We start from the raw sequence: 22,676 nt of genomic DNA on the forward strand, positions 1-22,676 counted from the left end.
TAAACTTTTGAGACATACTTCTTTTAAAAATGTGTTTTACAAAAGTCTCTTAATTTACTTTGTGTAGACACAAGATTCTGCATCAGGAACTTTTTTTTGTTTTGAACAAACTACTTTATTAATAGGTAAGGAGAAAAAAGGACATGGCATTCTGTTTTTTAATTTTTTTGTGTAGAGCTTGTTTTTCTTTCTAGAGATTTATGTTTTACTCTTGTCCTTTATCTTCAATTTCACAATGATATTCCTAGCTGGGCGGCAGTGGTGCATGCCTTTAATCCCAACACTCAGGAGGCAGAGGCAGGTGAACCTCTGTGAGTTAGTCAAGTTTGTTCTACAGGACGAATTTGAGGACTAGCTCCTAGCAACTGAGAACCCTGTTTTGAAAAACCCAAACAAATAAAACAAAAACCTCAATCCTTGGGGGATAGGTCTTTGTCCAGTCTTCCTTATCTCTTAATACAGTATTAACTAATCAGATAATTGAATATGGTAGGCACATGCTCTATTATTGAGTTTCATGCTTTGCCCTGGAAATTTTAACTTCTGAAACATTCATTTTGTGTCTTAGACTTTTTTCTTCCCTTCCCTATCTCCAGGCCTGCTGTTCAGCATTGGGGTTTCTCTTGATCCCCCCACTTTCTTTCTCCTCTTTTTGTTGTACCCATGAAATCTCACCAAAATGGTTGTCTGAACAAGACCTGCACATTGTCACAAGCTGATATGCCAGCATAGATGGGGGGACTCTTAACAACGTCCCACCATAGATGCATAGCTGCAGGCAATCAGTGGCTGCCAACAGGGTGAATGAAGCCCTGGTGGTCAGCACTAAAGTCATGTAGAGTTGAGCAACTACTAAACAGATTAGGTAGGCTTTGTGCATGTGTGTCTATATATGTGTAGAACTAATTAGAGAAAGAGAGATGATGAATTTGAGAGGAAGTAGAGAAGGACAGAGGAAGAGTTATAGAAATACTGTGTTCATATATGACATTTTCAGAAAGTTAAAAAGTCTTCCCTGTTCATAGCGTTGTTGGGATGGGAGAAATTCCCTTTTTATCTTCTAGCTCATTTATGAAGATTTAAACCTTGAAGAGTACAATTTTTGTTATTAAAAGCTCCCTTGTATTACCTTTCCCCAGAATGTGTATTTCTATTTTTTCCCTCCCCTGATCCTCAAGTTCTTATCCTCTTTTTGGATCATGGGTTCAAGATCTTTTCTCTCTGAGTTGTGAATTAGGAGTGGTTGTGTTCTTGCCACCAGGGTCAGGAAACAGTATGGTACTAACCGTGAGCTCTGTAGACTCTCCTTCCAGGTGGCCTTCTTCTAATCTTATTGTCCAAATTTTTATCTCATCACTTTGATTTTTCTTTAAAATCCAATGTATGTAATTCTCATTATTATATTGCTATTCTTTGTCAAATCTAGATTGCTGTTTAAGTTACATGGGACTTTTTTATTGTTTACACATGATTCTTGTACTTTGGTTTAGGCTTTCAAAACTCACATTGATGCAGCTGCAAGAATCTATTCATGTCTCTGTTGTATTCTATTCTATTACATGCGCAGTAATGCAGAAGTATGCATTATTTTTGTCAGTTTGATGATTATGAACAAAGCTGTTGTAATTTCTTTGTAAATGTCTCCTCATTCTGACACACGTGAGGGAATCCATCTCTTCTAGACACTGTTAAATTCGTAACTATTACTGTTAGCAAATATTGGGTTATCCCTTGAAGCACTCGCTATCTTGAACAAAAGGACTGTCGATAGCCACCAAGACTATCCTAATGCCAGCACCTGCCATCTTTATCACTTTGTCTCTGCTTTTAGAAAACTACACAGAGGTGGTTGCCATGACTTCTGAAAGTGTAGCCTCAACCGGGACTTTTTTTTTTTTTAACAGTTTTTAACCAGGTCTTTTTACCCTCACAGTATAGATGAACTCTAGATGACCCTGTGCCCATTTCTGTCTGGGTCAGAGAGGCACCACTCCCCAAAGGTAGCCCAGTAGTGCTGCAGAGGTAAGGCTGTGATGGCCTTCAAACTGATTGGTTTGGGTGCCTCATCTCTGGCTGTATAAGCAGGCTGCTCAGATTTAGTGAATCCACTCAGAGCCACTTTTCGGTACTGCCTCCCTTGGTGTTGCAGAATCAGACCTAGTAGAGGCATCTCTTGTTTATTTTCAGTGTTGTGGGTTCCGTTGGTTAATGCCAAGAAAGAGGCAGAGAAGACTTCAGAGTAACAGTGACGGCAGAGGCGCGGAAGGCAGGGAAAGTTAAAAAGTTAGCAGGTGAGCTGTGAGGTAGGAGCCAATTAATTGATGTTCCAAGAAGCACCCGAGGGTCTTGAGCGTGGCCAAGTAGAGGGACCCTAAGGAAGGGAGGAGAAGTTGAGACAGAAGAAGGATGAAGTGACCCAGAAAACAGACATGGCAGTCCTGGTTACCAGGAGAGTTCCAGAGAGTCATGGAGGTTTTACGAATGAGGGTCTTAGATTGCAGGCTGTGGGCTATGTTGCTGGCTGGTGGTCAAGAGCAAGGAGTTTAGATTCCTAAACCTGTATAAAAAGTATAACACAAGCTGCCATTAGGGACTGAGGAATTGGGGTATTAGGCCTGACTAGAAGCTACAATATACCCAGAGCAATGCTTAGGAATTGGACTTTCTAGGCCTACTCAAGCTGTAGCACTTGCAGGGCCCAGGGTCCTGATTCTGGAGGCTTATGTATTCTGTCACATGGAAGGTATGATTTGTCATTTCTCCTACCAGTGGCTGACATTGACTGCTGCCAGACAGGGACGAATGAAAGCTGCCAAAGACCAGCTCATTTTTCTGTCTGGGCAGAGCAGAGTTGACCTCTGTCAGCTGATTTGTAGCAGGTCCACCAGGGCCTTTCTCTAAGGCATTTGTAATTGTTCTTAGTATAATAAGAACACTTTGTAAATCTTATGAGCACACTGATCTTTGATGCTTCTAAATGTGTTGCAAGGAAAACAAATGATGAATTGAATGTAAGAAAAGAATTGAATTTTAATGATGGAAATATAAAAGTAATGTTTCAAAAAAAGTAGACATATTTATTAGGCACAGCATAGCAAAATCTAATTGTAGATGCAAGAGAATTTTAATGATCAGAATAAGGGAAATTTTAGTACGTTTGTAACAAATATAATTGGAACAAAATATTTATGATCTATCGTCTAGAAGGCTACATATCCTGATACTGTTTATTGCCTCCTGCCTTAGTTACAGTTTTCATTGCTGTGAAGAGACACCATGACCATGGCAACTCTTATAGAGGAAATATTTAATTCAGGTGATCCATTACAGTTTCAGAGATTCAGTTCATTATCATCATGACAGGTAGCATGGATGTGCAAGCAGACAGGGTATTGGCTACATCTTGACCAGAAAGCAGCAGGAAGTCAACTGACGCACTGGGCAATATCCTGAGCATAGGGCACCTCAAAGCTCACCTCCACAGTGACACACTTCCTCCAACAAGGCCACGCTTGCTAATAGTGCTGCACCCTATAAGATTATGGGAGTCAATTACATTCAAACTACCACAGATGCCTTTATGACAGAAGGAAATGCTTAATTTTAGTTAGCAACTGGTTACAACTAAGATAGACTTTTGGTACTCAAATTATCAGACCTGTTAATTGCCATCAGTATGTTTTTTTGGGATGTGTCCCGGAAGTCACAAATCACTGCTCTTTCCCAGGAGTGGAGTTGATGGCTCCTAAGTGTATACATATTCACCTTTAAACAACACCAAAATAATTTATAAATTTGTGCTCTTTATAACAGTATATGGGGCTTTCTGACTATATCTTTATTATCCTTGTGATCTGATGTAAATGCCTCATAGAACAAACAGGTATTAGTTACAGGGTGGTAAAAATTGAGGCAGACTAAGAGAAAAACCGATTTAGTGTTATTCCTGCTTGATGTTGTCAAACTCATGAAACTGTGCAAAAGGAAGCAGGCAAGGTTGCTCTTTTGCACCCTTAGCTGATAGGAGTACAGTTACACGGTAGATGCTTGTCTCCTGTTGTCTCCTGAATCTACATCCCTGGGCAAATGGATTCTGCAGTTATCCCTCTGGGTATCACTTTTGTGCGTCTGTGTGCTGTATTCCATAGCCACTAGATGGAGGCATAAACCATCTTTTGCATGGTGTGTATCTGTGTGTGTGGTGTATGTGTAATATTTGAGAGTTTAAACTGTAGGTATTTAGAATGATTTAGCTTCCAGGGTACTTTTGTCTCGTCTTGGATTTGTTTTGTGTTTATGTGTTTGGTGATGGATTGTTTCAGAGAGAAAAGGTGAATTATAACATTTATGGGTTACGTTATTACTACTATCAACAATATTAAGAATTAAAAATATTATCAATAAAAGCAAGAATTTAAAATGAAAAACAAGTTTCTTTTATTATTAAGAACCTTAATCATGTCACTGAATATTTGTTAAGAAAATGTGTGCATTATGTTGAACATTGCTTTAGGGAGAGATAAAGAATATAAAATACTCAAAGGGGGATTAAATAAAACAACTACTTATATTTTTTGTACTTATTAATATATCTTGGTGTTTCTATGTTAGACTATTTGCTGCTATTCTTATCAGAGTAAAGAGTAGAAAAATTGTGAGCAGCTCAATATTTAACTATAGCAAGAGCTTATTAATGTTTGTATTAATAAGACAAACTTGTATTATTAGTTAAGACACCTTTAAAGCTTTATGCACTCATCTACATCCTGATGTTTTTCATAAACACCAAGTGCATATCTATCATTCGGTGCTCCAGTATTCAAGATACCTACTCTTTAAACTAATTTTACTTGACTCTCACCAATTTGTTTTAAAGCATTTTGACAATTTGTTGTATTTTGTTTATTGTCAATACTGTGTTGAAGACTGGAATATGGCAGGCTGTGTTTAAACAAGAGGGCCATATTATCTTCCCCCTCGTTAGATGTTTCAGCGTGCTGCCTAGGATAGTTACAAACATTCTATGATCTAAGCTTAGATGCCCTTCTGTATATTGTGTATGTTATGAAAGTGTTCAGAAAGTTTATGGGAATTCTGAACTCTTTGCCTTAAGACTTCCTCCCAGAAACATGTCACAGGAGCTCTTCTCGACAGATTGATGGTACTGTAGGACACAGGTTTCCCTTGGTGGGCCATTCACTCAGTACTATGCTTTCCTTTTGTGCACCCTTTCCTTGGAAACCTCTGCCATGCTTAGCTGCATCCTTGCATGGACCCTACTGCTGAGTTTTCGTCAGGCATCTTGTCACGGTTGGGGTGCCCGCATCATAGGAGGAGAACCCTGAGGAGTTCCTGGGTAGAACTGTGCCTTCGCAGTTGATGGGACGGAAATGATGTTCTGGCCACAATTTTTCTTTTTAATTGTGATAAGGAAAAATAGCACCTGGATGTTGAGTAGAATGGACATAATAGCTCCCAGAGTGATTGTCTGTCTCACTTGGCTCCTCGATATTCTGAAATAGACACTCTTTGCAATGGAGAAAAACTGCCTCTCAATCTGGGAGAAGAAAATGATTTGGAATAATTTGAACTAAAAACAAGATATTATATGGAATTGATCACATGGTCCAGAAAAATCTTTCCACCCTAAAGAGTTCATTTTAACCCAAAGCATGCAGCTTTCTTTGTTAAGCATGAACAACACACGGTGTAGCAGAAAGGACATCTCCTTAAGAAGAACAGTTAAAGGATTTTCTTCTGTTTCCATTGTTCTTATCTATTGGCTATTGTACTTAGACTCTATATTAAAAGATGATTGACAGACTCAGGCCAGGTAATCAGGTGTGCTAACTGTGAATCTTTACCTCTTCCTCCATCCTCCAAATCCAACCCCAGGTCTTACCCCAGCTCTCCCGCTGCAGTCTCCCTTCTCCCCCTGCCCCGTCTCCAGGGGATCACACAGGTCTTCCCCTCCTATCTTTCTTCCTGTACTCACTTTCTCCCATCCTCCAGCTCTGGCAGGCATTCCCTGGTAGCCAGCAGGCTACTCTGGCCAGGGAAGCAGGGAGCCCAGCCCCCAGCTCTGGCAGGCATTCCCTGGTAACCAGCGGGCTACACTGGCCAGGGAAGCAGGGGGGCCAGCTTCAGATCTTCTCTCTCACGCCTCTCCTCCATATCCAGGCTCCCAGTCTCATCCTAGCTCAGCAGCAGGACCAGCTCGTCTGCCCCCATTTCCAGAGCACTAAGCAGATCATAGCAGAGCATCACGCTTTCCTCCTTCCCATGGACCCCTTAGCATCCCTTTCCAATTCCCTTCCCAAGCCCATTCTTAATATTCAGCTCTCAATACCTAGGAACACATTTAACTAGGAACCCCCAGTGACCACACCAACCAGGGCACCAGAAGGATTTTTTACCAGGCAACACACAGCCACCACTCTATCCTGAGAACCAGAGGGGGCAAAAGCAAGCAAGGAACAAAACACCCACCCAACAAAGACAGACCAAATATCAGTACCTGGAATTAAAATAATTCCAAACCAAGATACAAGCATAAAAACACAATAGCAACCAAGACATTGTGTCTCCATTAGAGTGAAGCAACCCTATCACAGTAGGCCCAGAATGTTGCAACCTCGTTAAAACACTAGACAAGGATACTTAAAAGAATCTCTTTGAATAGGATAGAGGTTCTTAAGGAGGGAATAAAAGAAAATCCATTAAAGCAATCAATGAGAGCACAAACAAACAGTGGAAAGAAATGAATAAAACAGTTCATGATTGGAAAGTAGAAATAGAATCAATAGAGAAAACCCAAACTGAGGGAAATCTGGAAATGAAAAATTTAAGAACTTGAATAGGATTGCATTCCCACCAGCAATGGATGAGGGTTCCCCTTCCTCCACAGCCTCTTCAGCAAAGGCTATCATTGGTGTTTTTGATTTTAGCCATTCTGACAGGTGTAAGATGATATCTCAAAGTTGTTTTGATTTGCATTTCCCTGATTGCTAAGGAGGTTGAGCATGACCTTAAGTGTCTTTTGGCCATTTGAAGTTCTTCTGTTGAGAATTCTCTGTTCAGTTCAGTGCCCCATTTTTTAATTGGGTTAATTAGCATTTTAAAGTCTAGTTTCTTGAGTTCTCTATATATTTTGGAGATCAGACCTTTGTCTGTTGCGGGGTTGGTAAAGATCTTCTCCCAGTCAGTAGGTTGCCTTTGTGTCTTAGTGACAGTGTCCTTTGCTTTACAGAAGCTTCTCAGTTTTAGTAGGTCCCATTTATTCAATGTTGCCCTTAATGTCTGTGCTGCTGGGGTTATACCTAGGAAGAGATCTCCTGTGCCCATCTGTTGTAGGGTACTTCCCACTTTCTCGTCTATCTCTTGTGCAACCACTTTGGAAATCAGTGTTTCTCTTTCTCAGGAAATTCGGGATCAACCTACCCCTAGACCCAGCAATACCACTCTTGGGAATATACCCAAGAGATGCCCTATCATATGACAAAAGCATTTGTTCAACTATGTTCATAGCAGTATTATTTGTAATAGCCAGAACCTGGAAACAACCTAGATGTCCTTCAATGGAAGAATGGATGAAGAAAGTGTGGAATATATACACATTAGAGTACTACGCTGTGGTAAAAAACAATGACTTCTCGAATTTTGCATGCAAATGGATGGAAATAGAAAACACTATCCTGAGTGAGGTAACCCAAACCCAAAAAGATGAACAGGGGATGTACTCACTCATAATTGGTTTCTAGCAATAAATAAGGGTCACGGAGTCTACAACTGGTGAACCTAAAGAAGTTAAATAAGAAAGTGAACCCAAGGAAAAACATATCGTTATCCTCTTGGCTATGGGAAGTAGACAAAATCGCCGGGGAGAAAATTGGGATCTTGGGGGTGGGGTGCGATAGGGTGTAAGGATAGATGAGGAGAGAAAAGTGAGAAGGGGAGGAGGGGGGGGACTTGGGGAAACAGGATGATTGGGATAAAGGAAGGTTGGATAGGGGAGCACGGAACCACAATTCTTAGTTAAGGGAGCCACCTTAGGGTTGGCAAGAGACATGAACCTAGAGTGGCTCCCAGGAGCCCAAGGCGATGTCCCCAGTTAGTTCCTTGGGCAGCTGAGGATAGGGAACCTGAAATGACCCTATCCTATAGCAATACTGATGAATATCTTGCATATCACCATAGAACCTTCATCTGGTGATGGATGGAGATAGAGACAGAGGCCCACACTGGAGCACTGGACTGAGCTCCCAAGGTCCCAATGAGGAGCGGAAGGAGGGAGAAGATGAGCAAGGAAGTCAGGACCACGAGGGGTGCACTCACCCACTGAGACAGTGGGGCTGATCTATTGGGAGCTCACCAAGGCCAGCTGGACTAAGACTGAAAAAGCATGGGTTAAAACCAGACTCTCTGAACATGGCGAGCAATGAGGGCTGATGAGAAGCCAAGGACAATGGCACGGGGTTTTGATCCTACTTCATGTTCTGGCTTTGTGGGAGCCTAGCCAGTTTGGATGTTCACCTTCCTAGACATGGACAAAGGGGGGAGGACCTTGGACTTTCCACAGGGCAGGGAACCCTGACTGCTCTTTGGACTGGAGAGGGAGGGGGAGAGGAGTGGGGGGAGGGGAAGAAGAGTGGGAGGAGGGGGAGGGAAATGGGAGGCTGGGAGGAGGCAGAAACTTTTTTTTCTTTTTCTCAATAAAATAAAAAAAAAAGAACTTGAACAGGAACCTCAGAGGCAAGCCTCACTAACAATACAAGAGTCGGAAAACAGAATCTCTGGCACTGAAGACACAATAATAGAAATGGGTATCTAAGAAAATGTTAAATCTTAAAAAAAAAAATCCTTAACCCTTCAGGAAATCTAGGACACTATGAAAATACAAAATCTAAAATAATAGGAATACAGGAAGGAGGAGAAATCCAGATAAAGGTACAGAAAACATTTTAAACAGCATCCTAGAAAAAAATTTCCCAAATCTTAAGAAGGAGATGGAAAAAAAAATATAGACACTCAAAGCCAGGCATTATGCAAAGGGCGAGAGGCCTTGGAACACTCAGCCCTAAAAGGGATGTCTCCATCAAATCCCTCTGATGGGGGAGTGTCATATATCAATCTGTTGATTTCCTTGGTTAAGCAATAAAGAAACTGCTAGGCCCATTGGATAGGCCCACCCTTAGGTGGGTGGAGTAAACAGAACAGAACGCTGGGAGGAAGAGGAAGTGAGGTCAGACTCCACAGCTCCGCTCTCCGGAGCAGACGCAGGAGAGACGCCATGCTGCCTGCTCCAGGGAAGACGCACACCATGCCCCAGCTCCGACCCAGGATGGACTTAGGCTAGAATCTTCCCGGTAAGCGCACCTAGGGGCGCTACATAGATTATTAGAAATGGGCCAGAGCAGTGTTTAAAAGAATACAGTGTCCGTGTAATTATTTGGGGCATAAGCTAGCCGAACCGAGCCAGGCGGCTGGGGTTTTGGGGACCCAGCCCCACCGCCGCAGCGCCCATATTACTACATCCCTCCTCTCAGGGATCAGGGAACCCCATGGAATAGGAGACAGAAAGGGTGCAAGAGCCAAAGGGGATGAGGACACCACGAAAACAAGTTTCTCTAAATCAGTGGGATCTACGCACATAAGAACTCACAGAGACAGAGGCAGCACGCACAGGACCTGCACAGGTTGTCTGCACCAGTTATGGTCCTAGAACTGAATTCAGAAGTGGAGACCTTCCCCATCCTTATCCCAGAAGAAAGCTTCAGTTGGTAACCACTTACAAATGAAAATTTAGTTTGCTCAAAGCGAGTCTCACTAGGGAAACAAACTACTGTTTAGGCTAGGCTGCGTGCCCAGCAGTAGATGGCCAACACAAAATGAACTCAAGGGCATCTTTGGAAGTTCCTTGACTCATAATGTAGTGTCACGACTCTTCCTTTTTAATAATTTATACCATATAGTATATAATATTTATCTATTTTCTTCTCTCTCCTTTTACCCCATAGGTCCTTTGTGTACATATTATGTCTTCCATTTTAGCGTTTTTGTGGAATTTCTGAATGTGTTAATTGATGTGTTAATGAGCAAACCCCTGTTTCTTATGCCTTCTCTTGGGCTCTTCTGTATCTGTCCATATACTAATATGAGTTCTTTTACTTCTGATCAGATGATATATGTAGTTTCAAAAGTATATATGAAATTCAATCAAAACACATGATTCCAAAGCAATGAATGCCATTGATATGAAAACCACTACCACATTAAAATCGGGAGCTGTGCAAAGCACTCTCATGACCTTAGAATCACACAATTGAAGGAGATATTTAATTTACATTAGGAGAACAAAAGCTTTTAAAAATAACTTATGCAAACTATTCTTAAATAATAAATAGAAAACAAGGCACATCTACAAATTCCACTGTGTAGCTGTAGTGCCTGAATTGCAGAGACCCCAAGAAGAGCACCTGAGACACAGACTCACAGAAATGCCAAAGCAAGGTTTAACGTTGTAGTACAAATTGCTATAGGGACCTCAACTCACTGACACAGAAGGGGCCAGAGGAGGTGCCCCACCATTTTTAGTTAGGATTTATAAAGGCAAAAAAAAATCACAAATCTATTGTTATGAGCATAAGGGGTACGGGAGACTCTCTGATTGGCTCCAGTCTAGGGGATTTTCCACTCTACTGATATCAACTTTAAGCAGCTGGGCTGCAGGCTAGGGAACTTCCCGCTCTGCTGATAGATACCTTGGGGCCTAGCACACAATGGAGTTGGTTTTGTCCCTTCACAGCTAGCACCCTTCATAGCTCTTGGTTTTGCAGTGTAAGGGTGCCATTATCTGGCTGACAAGTCATCACCATGGCTATTGTCTTCTTTTGAAAGCACCTGCTCTTTTACCATGCATCACTGTGGGGATGCTGGATTTAATGTTATCATTTATAGTCATGTGTTTCTATAATCAGCTTCACTGTAAGTAAATTTGTGTCCATAACAAAAGACTGAAAGCAGGAAAAAAAATCTTCCAATGGGTCTGGAGAGAAGTGGGCTTCATTTTCCAAATTATTTTCTTTACCTACAAAGGCAATTTATTGTTTTAAAAATATAAATCCTGTGTTGTAGGCAAGGAGAGAAAGATAGCACTCTCTTTACAAAGATGGATAAGGTCCTCTGGCCTATTAACTGGGCCAGTGGTTAAGGCATTGCCGTGTACTGTGGCATTGCCATGTACTATGGAAATCGATGACTGCTTTCAAACGCATCTTTTTATTTCCTAGGTTCCCTAACTTTAGAGACTACGTCAATGTGACGAGTCTTTCTGTGTCCTGCCAGCCAGCTCCCAAACAAGGCTTCTTATTAATTATGAAAACTTGCATATAGCTTAGGCTTGGTCCTAACTAGATCTTGTAAGTTAAATTAACCCATTTATATTAATCTACATTCTATTATGTGGCATCACGGCTCTTCTGTTTTGTACTTCCTCTTTCCTCTCCATGTCTCCTGGCATCTGATTACCCCTCCTCTTCCTTTCTCTCCCTGGGAATCCTGCCCAAACTCTTGCCTAAATATTGGGCATTTGGATTTCCTTCCTTCCTTCCTTTCTTTATCTTTTCTTTTTTTTTTTTTTTTTGGCTTTTTGAGACAGGTTTTTCTGTGTTACAGCTCTGGCTGTCCTGGCCTCAGTCTCACATAGATCTGACTGCCTCTGCCTCCTGTGTGCTGGGATTAAAGGCATGCATCACCTGGCCTGTTCAGCTTTTTATTACACCATTCACAACAAATACATCTTTACACAGTATATAAATATCCACATTTTTCTCTTTTGTCTAAATATAAAGGAAAGGTTTTAAACCCCCCTAAATGATGATAAGCATCCACAATTCATTGAATGACCAAAATCTTTCCACCCCACTTCTTGGGAATGTGGGTGCCCTGTTCTATAGACTGCTTCCTGTTGTCTGGGGGTGATGACATCTTTAGGAGACCCTGAGAAAATTAAGATAGTGGTCAAATCCTAGGAAATTAGCTGTATTATTATTATTTAGTTTCTGTGTGATGGGAAAGTGTAGAGCTTATCTGATGTCTTGGCTGGATAGTTTGTGAAGCTGGACCATTTTGACGAGCAGCTTTGAAACTGTTCTGGATGTAGAATTTTATAGAGACTGTAACAAGAATTTAGAGAAGCTGGATCATCTGGGCTACTTGTCTTTATTGGTGTCCTTTTTTTTCTGAAAACACATACACTTTTAAAGGTAGCATATATATCTGTATTAACACAAGTATGGAGTGTGCAGTGTGAACAAGTCAATTCAAGAAGACGCTTCAGTCCAAAGAGCAGTCAGGGTTCCCTGCCCTGTGGTAAGTCCTAGGTCCTCCCCCCTCCGTCCATATCTAGGAAGGTGAACATCCAAACTGGAGAGGGAGGGGGAGAGGAGTGGGGGGAAGGGGAGAGGGGTGGGAGGAGGGGGAGAAGAGTGGGAGGAGGGGGAGAAGAGTGGGAGGAGGGGGAGGGAAAAGGGAGGCTGGGAGGAGGTGGAAATTTGTTTTTTTTTCCTTTATTCTTTTATCAATAAAAAAAATAATCAAAAAAAAGAGATGGAAATTCAAAAAAAAAAAAGAAGACGCTTTTGTTATGTTTGAGCAGGTAAAAGGCATCTATTAACTTTATGTTTGTTCGGACTGTATAATTAAACCTCTATCCATGCCATATGAAAGAGGTCATTAGGACTCTGTAACCAGCAGGATTTATCATGTCTCATCCAGTCTCAGCGCTGTTCCTGAAGTAGAGGAATCAGCATATACATCACCTGTCCTGTAGTCTTTCTTGGTTTCTTTCTTTATATTTGTAGCCAAGATTTTCAGGAGATATCCCCCCAATCAAATCTGATCATTAGTAAGATCACCTTGAAGAGAACCTTGGGTTTTGGTTTTCTGTGGAAACAGAAACCTCTTCCCCCAATGCAATATATTTTCTGAAATTAAGTTATTCTTAAAATACATAAGTTGGATGATGGCCGGTGGTGGTACATGTCTTAATCACAATACTTGGGAGGCAGACACAGGTGGATCTTTGTGAGTTCAAAACCAGCCTGGTCTATAGAGTGACTTTTAGGACAGCCAGAGCTCGTACACTGAGAAACCCTGTCTCAAAACACACACACACACACACACACACACACACACGTTGGTTTCATTTAGCAGTTTCCAAAATCCAATGTCTCTCAGCAGTTATTGTTCTTCATAGGGAAATGGGAGGCGGTTGCGGGGAGGAGGCAGAAATCCTTAATAAATAAATAAATTAAAAAAAAATTAAAGGTCAACAAAGCACCATACAGGATCCAGACACCCTGTGTATTTCCCATTTTTATGTGGTTTATTCTTTTTATATTACTTTATAATTTCTTCAAAGATTGATATTTTAAAATTATTTTTTTATGACCGTCTATACCCATTTTCTTTTCTTTCTGTAGCATCTAGGCACAGTTTTAAATAGAATATATCTGTTCAGAGAATGTCTTGGTCTGGACCTTACTCTCGGCAGCCACACACTTGCAGTGTTCTCTGACACGTAAGCCGAACCTGAAACTGCCATGTCAGTCACCACACAGCACAGATCAGTGCACAGCACTGGTGCATGGCACCGGCGGCTGGCTCTAGCCCTCAGGCTGTGGCTGGTAGCTGCTTCTGTACGCTGATTACTGGCCCACCTGAGAGACTGCAGGACCAAGCAGCTATGTCTGTCTCCTTGTCCAGAGCTCTTCTTAATTTTCTCAGGTGCTGTGTTTGGATATTCAAGTCTCCATGTTGGATGCCATATGTCGTAGATTTTTCTTTGTCCCCCTGCTCACAAATAGTAACACAGGGACTTAGTATTAATTATAAAAGCATGCCCTATAGCTTAGGCTTATTCCTAACTAGCTCTTATAACTTAAATTAACCCATTTATATTAATCTACATTCTATCATGTGGCATTACCTCTCTTCCATCTTGTTCCTCTTGTTTTCTCTGTGTGTCTCTGGCTTCTCCCACATGCCCAGATTCTTCCTTCTCTACCTTTCTCTCCCTGAATGTCCTGCCAATACCTCTTGCCTAGATATTGGCTGTTCGTGTTTTTATCACTTCAATCACAGCACACACTTTCACACAGCATTTGAATATCCCATAACATGTCAGTTCCATTCCTATTTCATACATTTTTCGGTTGGATCAACTGTTGCTGAGTCTGCTTTTGGGAAGAGGCATATCTGTCAATCCGTGCAACTTAATCCTTCTCTGTGACTACCCCTACTTGACAGCTTAATCCTCATATCTTTGTTGCTTCCCTTCTCGTTTAAAAGAGGCTTTACAATTTCTATCTTATATTCTGGAGTGTTTTATAGAACCTAACTCATGCTCCTAAACTAACCTCCCCCATTTTCTCTTTCACTCCCAGTGTGTGTCACTAATACTGTTTCACACAGTGGGGAGCATCATGTTCTGTTTTGCCTATTTGGTACATAGTGTCGTATTAGCGGGTACATCCTTTCTTGACTATTTGAACATAGTGCCATATATACTGAGTTTTTGTTGTTGTTATTATTCCTTTCATACTTGTATTCATTTTCCTCTGAAATGAGGATTTTTAAATGTTATAATTAAATCAAAAACAGCCAACAAGAATTTCAAGAAATTTCACCAAAGGGAACAGAGAAGATACTTCAGAGTGGTCTGGTTAATTTCCATTGTATTCTTGTAACCTGTGTATGCCTGTCTTGGAGCTTACTCCTTCCCCTATCATTCTGCCGTCTTTCCATAGATGTATTCTATAAATAATGCTTCAGAGAGGAACTTGATAGACAGATTCTCACATCACTGTAAGTGGAATCACGTCATCATATTGTGCCTTTCTGTTCACAGTATCCATTCAGTGACACAGGGGTCTCAAGGAGCTAGGAAAAGAGGAAAAAGAGAAATCTGATGATATGTAGGAACCAAGTCTGATGAGATTTTATTATAAAGCTACAACAAGAATACACAGTAATTAAAAATGGACAAAGAAATAAATAGGTGTATCCCTCCAAAGTGGTTCTGTAGATGGCTTTACCTATGACCCCTTCACCTCATCAACATTGTCTAGTATTTGAGCACAAATTTATTTTAATATAAAGTCAATTTCATCTACTTGTCTGATTGATAGTAATTTCATTTGTTATTGTCTCTGACATGTAGTTTTTCTCTTTCAAACTGCCTTGAGTTTTAAAATTTCTGTTTAGAAACATAAAATTTACATGGAGTAGGTACATGACTAGTAATAGCCGTGCTAGTTATATTGAGATTTGTAACTTTATAAATAAATATAAAATTTGTAACTTTATAACTTTACAAATAAATATGGTAGTGAAACGTCTAGATTAATACCTATATCATCTGAATCATTATTATAGCATAGCCTCTATGCCGTTATGTTGACTTCAACCAATAGTAACGGACATTTATTTTATCCTTCATCTGATGTGAGAAGTTACGGGGAAGAACCAACTCTGATAATTTGTAGATTTCTTGATTTCAACTTTAACTTAATGTTGATTAAGTTTTCATATCAGAAAGTCTCTGGGAAAATGTGTGGGATTATGAAACTTCATTGTTTTAGGAATAACAATGTTATACCATAAATGGGTAATGGTCATGTAGACATATAGACATTATGAAGACCTTCCTGGCTTTAATTATGTTAGTTGTTGAGTAAAAACTGTAAGAAAAAAATTGTCTCTCTTTTGTTTGTTAAAGTTCACAGAACCTGACATGCCTGGGAAAATAGTAGTCTCATTAGAAATAGCCAAGACTACGAGAAAGAATGCTGAAAATAGTGCATCGTGCCAGCTTAATTCTGAGAAATCTGAAGTATTTCTTCCCCTTCTTTTTCTTCCCCTGTTCTAATCCCCTGGGAATAGCAACTGAAACCCTGTCAAGGCTGTGCATAGTAAATTAAGCTTCAGAGGGACCATTAAACTTTATTTTTAATTTCTCACTTGCAAGATTTGTAAGTACCTATTAACTTTTGCTTTTAAAACAATAGAACTTTTATTTTTAAGCTGAGAGAGTTTGCAATAAAGTTTTCACAGGAACTATTAAATTTATTTTAAGATTTTTCTCTGGTAGGAATTGTAAATAGCCTAATTAAAAAGTTTTGACTGTTGAAAGAAAAAACTTTTTCCTAAGTTTAAGGATATTTATACTCTGCTGCAGGATGAAGCTTCTCTGGTGATAGCTGAGGAAGACACTGTCCTATAGCAGGATGCCCTTAGGAGTCATTTTATTGCTGTGTTTCTTTGGCAGAACAGTAGTATTTGATTTTCTCCTAGGTCCCTGGCCTATATAGTCTCAGGCTCCTGGACAGCCAAGCAGTATGGTTTCCATTTCATGGAGTGGGTCTTAGTTCAAATCAGATATTGGTTGGTTGCTCCCACAGACCTTGTGCCACTATTGCACCAGCACATCTAGCAGACAGGTCACCATTGCAGATTGAAGGGTTTGTACCTCGGTTGTTGTTGACCTTTCTCCTTTGTTAGTGTGCAAAGTACCTTCTGACACCATGAACACTAGTCTGTTTTAAAGAGTGCATATTGAAGCTATAGAACACACAAAATTAAGTATTTTTTTTTTTTAAAAAAATCAGAACGGTGGATGCCTCGGTTGTAACTCGGGTATTAACTGAGATGGGACAAGGGGGAACTTTTTTGAAGTTATTGCTCTGTATTTGTATAAGGATTCAAATAGCATAGGCATGCATTTTTCATGACATTAGTGCAAATTTATAGCATGCAAATTTTTTTTGAAAATTTATATAATATATTCTGAACAGTTTTCCCTCCTCATCTCCTCCCAGATCCCCACCCTCTACATCCCCAGCTATCCAACTCCACACCTTCTTTCTCTTTCTTTAGAAAACAGGCCAAAAAAACCCCACCAAAATTTCTGAAACAAAAAATCATAAGAGACACAGATTCACCCAGACATACACACATACACATACATACATACACAAACACATAATATAAAAACACAAAATCAAAACTCATAATGCACACACATAGTAGCTGTAAGATAAAAAATCCAAACAAATCTATATTGCACACACACACACAAACTACAAAACACCATTGAGTTTGTTTTGTGTTGGCCACCTACTACTGGGCATGGGGACTGTCCTTAAGTGTGGCTTATAGAGTCAGTGAAAGTCTATTGAAGAAAACCAATTTTTCCTTTGCAAGCAGTTGTCCATTGGAGGTTCCTTCTTGGTTAGAGCTGGGAAATCATGTCCACATTCCTGTAAATCTCTAATTGAAATGAAAACTATAAATATTTAACTGTAAAGAATGACATGATGGACTACTTATGAGAAAAAGACGCAATGACATCTACAGATTCCTTTAAAATATATCAAAAGAGGAACAGAGAACAGACTCGTCACCCTAAATAAATCTAGTAAACTATGAAAGGCAGAAGCTGGTTGGCAGTACATGATGCTCAGCATTAGTTTTGCTCTGATCCCCTTTATGTGGGAAAGAGTTAGAATGCACATGGTTTCATTGGAGAAATACATAAAATTTGTGAAGTCTATGGTCCTTGGAAGAATTTATCTGTGATTGAGGGAAAGGTAGTATTTGAATCCTAAGTGGTATAATTATAAATCTTATTTTTATTAAAAATGGATTTTTTTCATACAATATATTTTGATTACACTTTTCCCTCCCCCTACTCCTTACCTCCTCTTGCATCCAGATCCATGCCCTTTCTGTCTCTCCTTAGAAAACAAAAATGAGCCAAAGAAAAGGCACAAGAAATGCATATTAGAAGCTGAGACACACATTCACACCCACAAGAATCCCACAAAAATACAAAACCAGAAACCATAATATATACACATAGGACATGTAATGTAAAAAAAAAAAAAGCCCTGACGAACATTGTGAGACAAAGAACTTTCAAAGAGTTTGCTGAGTTTTTTTTGTGTTAGCCAACTGCTGCTAACACATTTAGGGCTTGCAGCCTACCCTAAAGAGTGTTTTTTTCCCCCAGTGAGACTCCCTTGGAAAAAACAAACTTTTCATTTGCAAGTGGCTGTCAGTTGGGTATTGCTTCTGGATTAGGGATGGGGCGTGTGTCCACTTTCCTTTTAGGTCTAGGACCCCATCTGCTACAGACTCATACAGGCCCTATGTATGCTGCCACAGTCTCTATGAGTTCGTATGTGCTGTATTTAGAAGACTTTGTTTCCTTGGTGTACTCAATCCTAAAATATACACAAATACAAAACTGATCAAAATTATTTTGGCTGTGTTCCAGAGCATGGTTGTAAAGTGATATAGGTAGAATCAGCGTGTGATGTGAAAAGTCATTACATAGCCTGGTATTAGTCAGCATTTCTATTGCTGTGAAGAGACATCATGACCACAGCCACTCTTATAAAGGAAAACATTTAATTGGGGTGGCTCACTTACAGTTCAGAGGTTCAGTCCATTATCATCATGGTGGGACATGGCATTGTGCAGTCAGACTTGGTGCTGCAGAAGTAGTTAGGAGTCCTAAATCTTGCAGGCAACAGGAAGTGGTCTGACATGCTGGGCGGTATCTTGAGCATATATGAGACCTTAAAGCCCATTTACACAGTGAGATACTTTCTCAAACAAGAACACACCTACTCCAACAAGGCCACACTTCCTAATAATACCACTTCCTATGAGAAATGGGGGCTATCTCAATTCAAACTACCACACCTGGGTTACATGACGTGGCTTGGAATTGGAGAGTAGTGAAGAAGTAGTCAGACCTAGGTTGTGTTTGAGTGTAGAATAGATAGAATTTGCTGGTGGGCTGGATGCAGATGCTGCACTTCCTGAAATGGGAAAGTGCTATGGGACAATGGATTGTACCCTGTCAATTGTATTTTAATAAAATGCTGATTGGCCAGTAGCCAAGCAGAAAGTATAGGTGGGACAACCAGGCAGGAAGTATAGGTGGGGCAACAAGAACAGGAGAATTCTGGGAAGAGGAAAGCTTTTTCTGCATTGTGACCCAGCCACAGAAGAAGCAAGATATGACTGCCTCACTGAATAAGGTAATGAGCCATGTGGCTAACATAGACAAGAATCATGGGCTAATATAAGTTATGAGTTAATAAGAAGCCTGAGCTAATGGGCCAATCAGTTTATAACTAATGTAGATCCCTGTGCATTTCTTTGGGGCTAAATGGCTGTGGGACCTGGTGGGACAGAAAACCTCAGAAACAGGAAAGACTCAAAGGAAAGTACTTTGAAGATAGGAAATTAAAGTTTCTATTTTTGACATGCCCTTACAAGGCTGTTAAAGTGGGTCTCAGGGATAGTGATACATATAGAAGTCACTGTTGTATATGTTAATCTTTTTAGTTTGGTCATTCTTAAGTTACAGTTTCAGTAAGCTCATTCAGAAATTACATCTGTGTGTAACTGGACTGGGTAGACTCTATCAATCTGTTAGAATCTTCCAATGTCCAGAATGAAGAAGACCTTATATACAACCTGAGGGAATATCATTTTAACTCATGATATTGCTACAGTAGTTGCATGTGTTGCATATATTACAATGACACTGTGCACACATTAAAAGAATTCTCTTGAAAGACAAATAGGTGCCTGTAGGATGGCTTAGTGAGTAAAGATGCTTGCTGCAAACGCCGATGACTCGAGTTCCATACCTAGGAAGGAGAGAACGGACTTAAAAGTTATCTCCTGACCACCACTCCTGTGCTTTCCTGTGCATGCACACACATAACACACACAAATAAACAAGTGAAATAAACTTATCTCTTAAAAAGACAAATAGACCATACAAAAGGTAAAATAATGATCCAATGAATGATCTGATAAAAGCCCACTTTGTTATAATCTGTGGGATTCCAAATCCAGATAATTCCCATAATGAACGTTTGATAAACCAATAGCTGCGGGTGTAGCTAAAAGAACACAGATCTTTTTACACAGTAAGTCCTTCAGCTTGACTCCACTGCTGTAGGAGTTTAAGTCAAGGGAACTGAGGGGGAGGGATGACAGCACTTGAGTTCAGAGGGGGCACTTGAGAGACATGGTGAACTTGTCGAGAAGGCCAGAGTGAGGGAGTTTTAGAATGACAGCTGTAAGGATTGCTCAGGCAATGGGAAAAACCTTCTTTTTCTTCACTACAAGAGAGCCGACACATTGACTTTGTGAACTCATTGCTGCACTCACTCATCCAGCACACACTGTGTTTTGTTTGTTTGCTTTGTTTTTCTTTTTACTCTGCTCTTTTGGGTGCTCTCTACCTAGCTCCCAAATAAATACACAGATAATTATTAATACTTATGAATGCCCACTGTTAGCTTGGCTTATTTCTAGCCAGTTGTTCTTAAATTATCCAAGTATCCCATCTACCATTTGCCTCCGGGCTTTTTACCTTTCTCTAGTCTATATGTCTTTCTTCTCACTCTGTTGCTAGCTGTGTGGCTAGCCTCTGGTATCCTCCTCCCTTTCTCACTCCTTATCCCTCTCTTCTTTCTTTTATTCTCTCTTCCCGGCAGTCCTGCCTATCCTTTTTCTTGCTCAGCTTTTGGCCATTCATCTCTCAGTTAGACCAATCATGTGTTTTAGACAGGCAAAGTAACACAGCTTCACAGAGTTAAACAAACGCAACATAAAGGAATGCAACTGATCTTTGCATTAAACAAATATCACACAGCATAAATGAATAAACACATCTTTAATCAATATTCCAAAACAACACACTTTCTTTTTCAGGGCAGAAAGGGCACATTTTGGTTCACAATTCTAGGGTATAACCCATTATGGGAAGTCATGATAACAGGGGCTAACAGGAGCTAATTACCATTGCCCTCAATCAGAAAGATGAATGCAAATTTTCAGTTCACTTTCTTGTTTCAGTGCAGTTCAGGGAAAGATACGATCACAGTTCAAGACAATCCCCTATACTTGTGCAGAGGCTCATCTTCCAGGTGATTTCCTCTGTTCTGGATATTAATGATTAGTTTGTTTTTGTTTTAATTTCTTGACAGGTAGCGCAGGATGACCTTGAAGTTAAGATTTGCTTTGACAAATAATATTGGAAGACAAAAACTCCTTGTGCATGTGAAAGAGGTGTATGCACATGTGTGTGCACATGCATGAATGCATTTTTCAGGGTATAAGTGGAGGCCACAGGAGGACATGTTTTGTCTCTCTTTATCTTATTTACTTGAGACAGGGCATCTCATGGAACCTAGAACTAGGTTGGAAGCTAGGAAACCCTAGCAATCCTTCTGTCTCCACAGCATGTGAGTTACAGGTTCTTGTGAGTCATGTCTAGCTTTTCAAATGGGTGTTAGCATCTGAACTCCAGTCCTTGTGAACATACAAGCTCATCCACTGGGCTGTCTTAGGGAAAAAAATGCTTGAGAGTTTTCACCGCCCTTCTTCCATAACAGATCCAGACTTCTCAACTTCTTTAAAATCTATCTTTCTCTAAATTCCTTGCCTTAGCAGGATAGATTGTTTTGCATGAAAAAGATGCCCATGATTAAGGAAGGAGCAGAGGAGAGGTTGAAAACCGTTGGATGATTGGGCGATAAGAAATGTTGGGAAAGATGTTTAGAAGCAGCTGTGAGCTGAAAGCAATGGGGATTTTAGAAGTTCTGCCGTGGTTCAGCAGTTTTAAAGACACTCGAGTATGGATGCTAAAAGTGCTTTGCTTGATTCCAATCATGGTTCTTTCTTTGGTAAGAAGGAACCGTGTTGATGCTGGTTTTATAAGGGTTGTGATGCAATTCCAATACCCATAAAAAGAGGCAGACGATGGGTTGTGTTCTTTCTTTATTTGGCTTTGTATTGAATGAGCACAAATCCGAAGTGTACGGTTTTACACACTTTTCTAACATAAACACCACTCAGATGCCGTCTCTTGTCCTCAGACGCCCACCTTGCCTTTCATGTAAGCCTCTTCTGGGTTCTAGCAGAGAAATGGCCTCAGATTCTGCTTCTTCATCAACCTTAGCAGGAAGAATGCTACTTTTCTCAAACTGGAGCAGAATTTGGGACTAGTGTAATTCGCCTGACTTGACTGACTTGCTGTGTGGAATTAATCCCTGGAGTAAAGGGGTCATTTAATTGGCTAGCCCTATGCTCAGTGCTTACCACTATTCCCAGGAGGAAGGGTTAGCTTTTCCCAGCACCACATGGACTCAACGGAAAGACTAGGAAGTCGTAAAATGAAAGGATATTTTCTTTATAATTAGAGGAGATTCTAGACCATAGAATAATGGGTGTTAAAATTGAAATGAATGAAAATGAGACTTAATAAAAAGAAGTAGATGATGGATAAATGAAGGGAAGCACAAGAAAAATGGCAGAGAGAAGGGAAAGATAAAAATAAGGAAAAAAGAATTAGAGGGTAAAATGGAGATAGAAGACATGAGAAAGGTTGATTTGATGAAGAACCACAGGGGATTTATTAGAAGAACTGCATACAGTTAGAGAGTCTGCAAACACTATGATATTCAGAAGGTTTACATGACATATGTTGAAACAAATTGGTATTTTATCCTTGGTCTTTCAAGCAGACTTTGGAAACACAGCATCTCATTTGCACCCAGGCTGAGTAGCAGGTGCCTCAGGGCCTT

The 22,676-nt window shown here is 40.2% G+C and overlaps 1 non-coding gene across 1 annotated transcript; it reads left to right on the forward strand.

The window, feature by feature from the left end:
* Nucleotides 1–11,124: 11,124 nt before the first annotated feature.
* Nucleotides 11,125–11,247, forward strand: LOC142847456 (U6atac minor spliceosomal RNA). Its single transcript, XR_012910208.1, has one exon. It is a non-coding gene; the product is annotated as a U6atac minor spliceosomal RNA (small nuclear RNA).
* The last annotated feature ends 11,429 nt before the right edge of the window (nucleotides 11,248–22,676 follow it).

This window comes from Microtus pennsylvanicus, chromosome 3, assembly GCF_037038515.1.
Source record: "Microtus pennsylvanicus isolate mMicPen1 chromosome 3, mMicPen1.hap1, whole genome shotgun sequence".
Taxonomy (NCBI): Eukaryota; Metazoa; Chordata; class Mammalia; order Rodentia; family Cricetidae; genus Microtus; species Microtus pennsylvanicus.